Here is a 7498-nt window from a genome sequence, read left to right as displayed (position 1 = left end):
AATCATCGCAAACATACCATTCATTGTCTTGGCACTCTTTGGCCACATTTGACCCTTGCGCCACAAAACACCAAATATCATCATCATCATCATAACTCAAGAAGTGTAGGCACCTGATGTTACGTGTTGTGAAAGAAGCTGTCGCAATGCTCGGTGGCAATGACGTCATGTTGTTTTGTATGAGGCCGCTTGTCCTAAACGCAGCAGCGACGAATAAAGTTCGCTCAAGGTGGTACACTGACTGAGACGCTTGTGTGCTTAGATTTAGGTAAATGATTATGAATCTCATGCTGCCGATTTTTATTCAGATTTCCTCACTGAGCGTTCTAAGCCCCTGTGATGCTTTTGGACGTCAATATAGTAATGACACTTCCATATTTCAGTGTGGCAACATTTCCATGGTTGCTGCAAGGAGGGATGTGGCGGATCTAGTGCAAATATTTATTGAATTTACACATAACATTCAGAAATATGCACACTTTGAATGCTAGAGTTATTTCCCAAGAATTCAGCCCAATGCCTATTAATCTGTAGCTTCGGAGGGATCAATTACATGCAGATAAACGAACCAACTTTGTGATAGTAGATATGTTTACGAAACCAAGTGGTTTAATTTTCGGTCATTTATGCACATGACGCTCTTTAGAGAGCGTTTTATTTTGCCTCCATGAAAGGCCATTTCGGTACATCAAATTGGCGTCAGCGTGCTATATTGGCGTATTCGCTAGTCGTCAGCAGTTAGGCATGCCGGAATATAATCACCTTTGAGCAGGCGTAGCCTACACATTCCAGAGGTCAGGCGAGATGTCGAGCCAGCAAGAAGAAACGCATGCAGAAATTGCTTAGCTGCGCAGTGGGGGCCGATTTTTCAACGGGCCCCTGCACTTTAGCTAGATTTAAATGCTGTAGCTCCTAATATATTGATGACAATGTTCACATAAACGAGGTTGCAAAACTACAGCGCTGAGTCTAACTTTAATCATAGGGGGAACATGGAGCCTGCATGCAAATGGAAGACGAGGACCTGCGAAAAAGAGAGGACGGACCGTGATGACACAATTGCTGAGGTCATGTTCTGCGGACGGCATAGTATCGTCAGCCAGAACCAACAGATACGGATGTAATGGACTGCCTAAAATCTCGTGCAGCTAAATTAGGTGCACGTCAAGAAAGGCAGGGGGTCTAAATAAGCCATGTATTTTGACTTGTAACATCACTATCCTTATTTTGGCTTGTGATGTATAAGTTCTATAATTTGCAGTCATTTAAAAACTAACTCATGCGGCGTGACTTAAGGGAAGCGTGGTTCTTGTGCCAATTTCCGTAACATTAAACAACAATGTCAGTGGTCCTTGAAACTTATGTGGGAATGTGTTGGTTTTGAAAAACACATCTACTGCGCAAGAAGAAATTGAGCTAGAATTCACAGATGAGAGAAAAGTAGAAATGCCAATGCCCGGCATCTATGGAATTCAGTTGTCCATGACGTCCACAAAATATCATTTGCGGCGGACGTCATTAGAGCGCATACAACAGCGTCATCACACTATCGATTTATGAATTTATTTCTTCTATTATTATCGTTACCATACATGAACAGAGACCTGACCAAAAAAAAACCTATAAAACGTGCATTGAACTAAACTTCAATATAAATATTTTTCTTGGGTGAGTTGGTGCTTGCCGAATGATGTTAAGTCTCCTCTTTCTGATCTGTCTGTTCACGGATTTTTCCACGGTATTTCTGTGCTAAAAAACATGTGGCTTCAACCTTTTCGAATCCCGACATCAGGCACGGTGAATGGCAGCATAATAGAAGTGTACTAAAGTCAATGAAAGAAAAAAAAAGGAATCGTGAAATAAACAATGTACATAAAGCGTATAAAGTCAACAAGCATACCATCTTATTTCAATGTTATTGTTAGCGGTTTCTTCTTAAAAAAAATAAGTTCTAAGTCACACTCCTAGTACCAAGAAAATATACGCCGTTTTACAACACTGGAGTGAAATGGAATATACTAGTATACCTGTTTTTGGGGCAATATAAACAAGTTGGTATTATTCGCTCGTCGTCCGCAGCTAGGTTTGGGGTTTGCTGAATTGATATTGCATTATCATTATTTGCATAATAATTATCACTGTTCAAATAGTATTGCTCCAAACCTTGCGAAAACACGCTTGCAAGCACATGCAACCGTATACGTCAGTTGCCATATTTCGTCGCCCTTTCTGATCGCAACAGAAATGACAAATTATTCCAAACTCTTTTATATTCAATGCTGATGTAGAAATTGTTTGAAGAAACCATATCCTCGTGAATTTGGATTTGATTTTTAAACACACACATGGGAGCATTCGTGAAACCCAAAGAGGAGGTAAATAAATGTTTCTGTGACTTTCTTGCTTCAGTGTACACTGCTTATAACGTAAGTCGCCGGAGTCGCAAATATGCGCACTATGAGCGGTACCGCACTATAACCAAAACAACGATTTTATTGCGAGAGCAATTATATGGGCATTCCAGGCGCATTTCTCCCGTCGCCGTCGTTATTGCCGTGAGGTTTCGTATGAAGTCAAAGGGCGATAAAATCGTCACCGCGTGCGGTATGCTGCATGTGCGAGTGAACGTGTGCGAGGGTGAGCCGGTGATCGCGGCTGAATCTCGCGCACGCAAGGCTACCGGTCGGCGGGGCTCTACTCCGGGCGGCCCAGGCGGCCGAGCGCACCCACCGGGGAGAGCCACGGCGGCGGACGCGCTTTCGCGCGCCCCCGCCATTGCGTCATTTTGCCCACTCCGTTCGAGGAATGCATGGAAGCGTGGCCGGCGCGGCTCGGCATGGCGAGTGAAAAATAGGAACGGGGCTTTTCACGTGCCAACGCGTTGAAACGCGCCCGTCGGCGCCAGACACACCGGTTGCGTCGTGTCGTTGCAGTACAGACGCCGGTTGTTCGCCACCGTGACGTCGCAGAGCTTGACGCTCGCGCGTTACGTCGGAATATACTGCGGCTTTAGGGAAGTGTTCGCCGTTTCGGTTGACTGCCCAACTTCCAGGCAGCCGCATTGTAATCGGTATTTCCTCTCCCGCAACTGCACAATAAGCGATACGCGTATATATACAGTGCTATGGGAAAATTAACGGGAGTCTGAAAAGACCGTATTATATCCGGTCCTCCACTATAAGCGGTTACGTTATAAGTGGTCTATACTTACTGAAGGTGTTGACTTCAAGCTTTAAATATTGAAATAGTGGTCCTCTTCGATTATCAGTCCCTGACAGTCCCGGACTGCTTAGGACTGCTGTGCTGCATTCGATTTTGCTCGGACAGCTTCCGAAGCTCCGCCCACTAGTCCGAGTGTTGTCAGAAGCGCGTTCGTTTTTTCACGGACCGGAAGTTGCGGACTGCCCGCGGACTGTTGGAGCTATCAGCAGATGTTTGCTCGGACAAGCGCAAGTAGCTAGCAGGCGACGGCAACGCGCGCGGTGTTTGACGCCATTTTGTGAAAGATTCCGTGTGCTTCTGCGTACTTTGCGCGCTCGAGACGGCAACTACTGTGCATTGAGTTATCGCTTCTGTTACATCGGTGCTTTGTGTGCCATAATGCAAGTTTTTTACGAGCCGTCGAAGCTGTAGCTTTAGTCTTCGTGTTTTTTTTTGTTTTTGGTTTTTTGAAGAAAGAAGCACAGCGATCAGGCGCACATGCTTGCTTTTCTTACTGTGTTTCACGAAATCTGTCATGCTCATTGCCGGTAAATTTTGCTTTTCAGGTAAGTGAAACTAGCGTACGTGCAAGGAATCATATATTACATATGTGGCTATTTCATGCCGGTAGCTGGGGTGGTATAGGAGATTCGCGGATTGCTGTTGACATATACGTTGATCCCTTAATTTTCTGCTACCAAGTTCGAGCGTTTGATTTTTGACGTGCAGGATTAGTAGACGGTGTACACGCGCTCCCTCACGCGTCGGGCCTTTAATTAGCAGACGGTCTCGCGAGCTTTGAGGATGTAGGCGAGTGCTTTCTGCCTGAAAAGCGACGTGGCACGATCATGATTTCGGAGTCTCTCCACAGCGATTTTAGGGCCAATAAATATATTTCACCACCACCACGATTTTGCTTACGTCCGTGTGGGAATTCCACTTAAATTTCTCAGGCAATGAGCTGGCTAGCGCGACGTAATAAACTGCGCTTTGCGAAAACGTTCTACGCGTCCAGGCTACGATTACACTGTGCTACCTCATGGATTGCGTCGGCGACGTACGCCTCTGAGACTGCACCATTGCGGAGGCCACGCTAATAAAAACGCTGGGTAGGGGGCTATCTACGAGTAGCAAAGAGCAGACGACGGCAGCGAGGAGAGTGACTTCCGGTCGCGGTGCTTCGACCGAAATCTCGGACAGTCCCCGACAGCTGAATCACGTGACTGTGACGCGCTCTTTTGTCAGGGCTAGTCAGACCGGAAGCCGCGGACGGTTTGCGGACAGTCCGGGATTGTATAATCGAAGAGGCCCAGTAATGGCACAGAAACCAAAGAGAATATTTCACGTGCAATGTACTTGAAAGACATTCAGCTACATTGAAAATATGGGTGGTACAATTCGTTACAGTCGAGCTGGCGCTTCAAACATATGGCCATATGACTATGTGTAATTCTTCATCTTACACATTTTGCTCATATTGATGTTTACAAAAATGCTAACAATTACAAATGTTTCACTATGTGCCGAACATTTGTCAGACGTCGTGTTTTATGATAAATTTGGATACATGTTAAAATGATGTGTGTTGAGGCTGTAGGGACCTTTACTCAGGTCACATGCGTGGCGGCCGCTGCTTCAAAAAGCTGCCGTACTTTAACTACAGCTGAATGTTATAGCCTCCATTATATTGATGGCACCGGCTTCATTTACTTTATTAATTTACACGAGGTTGTAAAACTACATCGAAGAGTTTATACCAAACCACAGAGCGAAAGTGTAGCACGCACGCAAATGGCTTAAGAGGACTTGTCGAAAAAAAGAGGATGTGCCGTTCTGGCACATTGGCAGAGGTTATGATCTGGGGATGTCATGGATTCGTTAACGGGAACCTGCAGAATGCCGATGTAGGTGGCATGCTTAAATGCTCGAGCAGATAAATTAGGTGCACGTTAAGAAAGCCAGGTGGTCTTCATTATACGCGACATTTCACTACAGCCTCTCACAGCTTATATGTTGGCTTGCGACGTTAGGTTCTAGCATTTGCGGTAATTTAAAGAGTAACTGATGCGGCGTCATTTAGAAACCATGTTCCAGTAGCCCTATCCCTTAATTTAAACAAAAGCGTCTGTGATCCTTGGAACATATGTGGGAATCTGTTGGCTTTGAATACCATATGAAGTAAATTTCGCAAATGAGAAATGTAGAAATGCAGAGATGGAGCATTTATGGAATCCAGTTACCCATGACGTCAACAAAATATAATTTGCGGCGGACAGTATTAGAGCGTAAAATGAGCGCCATCACGCTAACGACTTATTATTTTTTATTATGAACGTCACCAGTTATGAAGAAGGATGTCACAACAAAAACAAAACGTAAAACGCAGCATGAAATGTGCTACAATATACCCTTTTTTCTTGGACGGGTTGGTGCTTGCTGAATGAAATAATTCGGCTCTTTCTGTTCTGTCTGTGGCTGCTAATTTTTACCTTTGCAGTATTTCTGCACTACAAAATCATGTGACCTAAAAGTTTTCTAAGCGCGACGTCATGCGGAGTGGCGCTGTGGTTACCGAGGTGTGTCGACGTGCCTACATCGGCTCCGTCTTCTTCCAGTGATTCTGCAGCGATCTCGATCAAATTTTGCCACAATTTATGCATCATTGGTTCCGTGAGGTTACAGGGAATCTGCGGATAGCCAATTTCGAGATGCGCCATAATTCTCGACGATTTTACGGGGACTTTTCTACTACGTCTACGCCCACGGCCGCGCTAGCCCAGGTGTGCCGGCCAGACGCTAGGCTCACCCGGCGCGCCAGCTGCGCGCCAGCCCAGGTGCGCCCTAGCGATCTTTAATACAACGTCGAAGATTTGTGCACGAAGAGGCTGAAAATTAACGTTCTACTGAATGGAGAAGACATCTCCCAAGAAGAGATCACCGAAGATGCGGGATGGAGGACCGTCAGAGCTCGCAACGCGGGAACACCACGTGGCAGTGCCGCGTCGCCGGGCGAGCATAGTCTGATGCAAGACCGAGCAAGCTTGAATCAGCACGGCGCAATGCAGAAGAAAAACTCCAAGATACGGATCATCGAAGTCAGTAGGATGCCCCAACTGACGGCGGCCTCGACATACCCAAGGTCGGCAGCCCTACGGTCACGGCGGCCATTTCACAAGCCACGTGTATCATCCAAGAAGGAAGAGCGAACGGAAGACACCGTATGCCCGAATACGTAGCAGAACATCGTGATAATCAGTACGCCACGTCGAGCCAACGCGGATAGGTATGTCCACATGAAGGAAATTCAAATCCACGAGAGAATGTACGAAGTCAATACCTATGAAGCGGCCCGCAAGAACACGACCAAGGGGATGATCAGGGGGTTCCCCGTTGGAAACAAGGAAATCGATGGACCAAGAAAATCGACGAAAAGATAGTCAACCGAAGAAGCCCATTGGTGCTGGCGGCCAAGAGAATCCGCAACACAACCACAGTGAACGTCACCTTCGACGGTCTCAGGGTACCCAACCTGGTGCGGTACGTGGCAACCCTCGTCAGATGCTCGTTATACAAGAAACAGATAGTCGTCTGTTACCAGTGCGGACGCCTCAGACACCGAACGGATGTATGCCCGAACCCAGACAGCAGAATTTGCAGGGGCCTTGGCATTCGCAACTCCGACCAAGGACACCAGTGTTCACCAAAGTGTACTCTGTGCGGCGGCCCTCACCTCACCACCAACAGAACGTGTAGAGCCAAATACAAGACCCCTACGTCTTTAAGAAGAGAAGATTGGAACGAAGAGTGGCGGAATAACAATAACCCCTCGACGCCACCGACTTCCCAGCCATGGCGCGCCAGTCCCTCTGCCGATCGAGATCCAAGTCGAGAAGCAGATCCTGCAGCCGCACCCTGGTCAGGTCCACATCCAGGTCCGCTCCCGGAAGGTGGCCGTCCTGCACCGCCAAAAAGGTGAGCTGGGCAGATGCGGTTAAGGGCGCCTCGCGAAAGGTATACGTAACACTCCCAGAGTCTAACAAATCCGCCGAGAACGCGGCGCTAGAGAGGATGAAAACAGGAAATGCCGTCATGCGGGAAAAATCCAAAGATTAACGCGTGAAGTTCAGGAGCACAAAGAGGAACGCACGTTAACTTACGCCAAACCGGCCGACGCCTCCACCACCAGCTCGGTAGGGGAGTTGGAAACTCCTGCATCCGAAACGCGGGTGTTGCAACCGCAGGAGGGAAGTAAGACGGGTCAGGTCAGATCGGAAATCATGGACATGATAACTACCAC

The sequence above is a fragment of the Dermacentor silvarum genome, chromosome 9, assembly GCF_013339745.2.
Source record: "Dermacentor silvarum isolate Dsil-2018 chromosome 9, BIME_Dsil_1.4, whole genome shotgun sequence".
NCBI classification, from domain to species: Eukaryota; Metazoa; Arthropoda; class Arachnida; order Ixodida; family Ixodidae; genus Dermacentor; species Dermacentor silvarum.
This window is presented reverse-complemented; position numbering follows the sequence as displayed.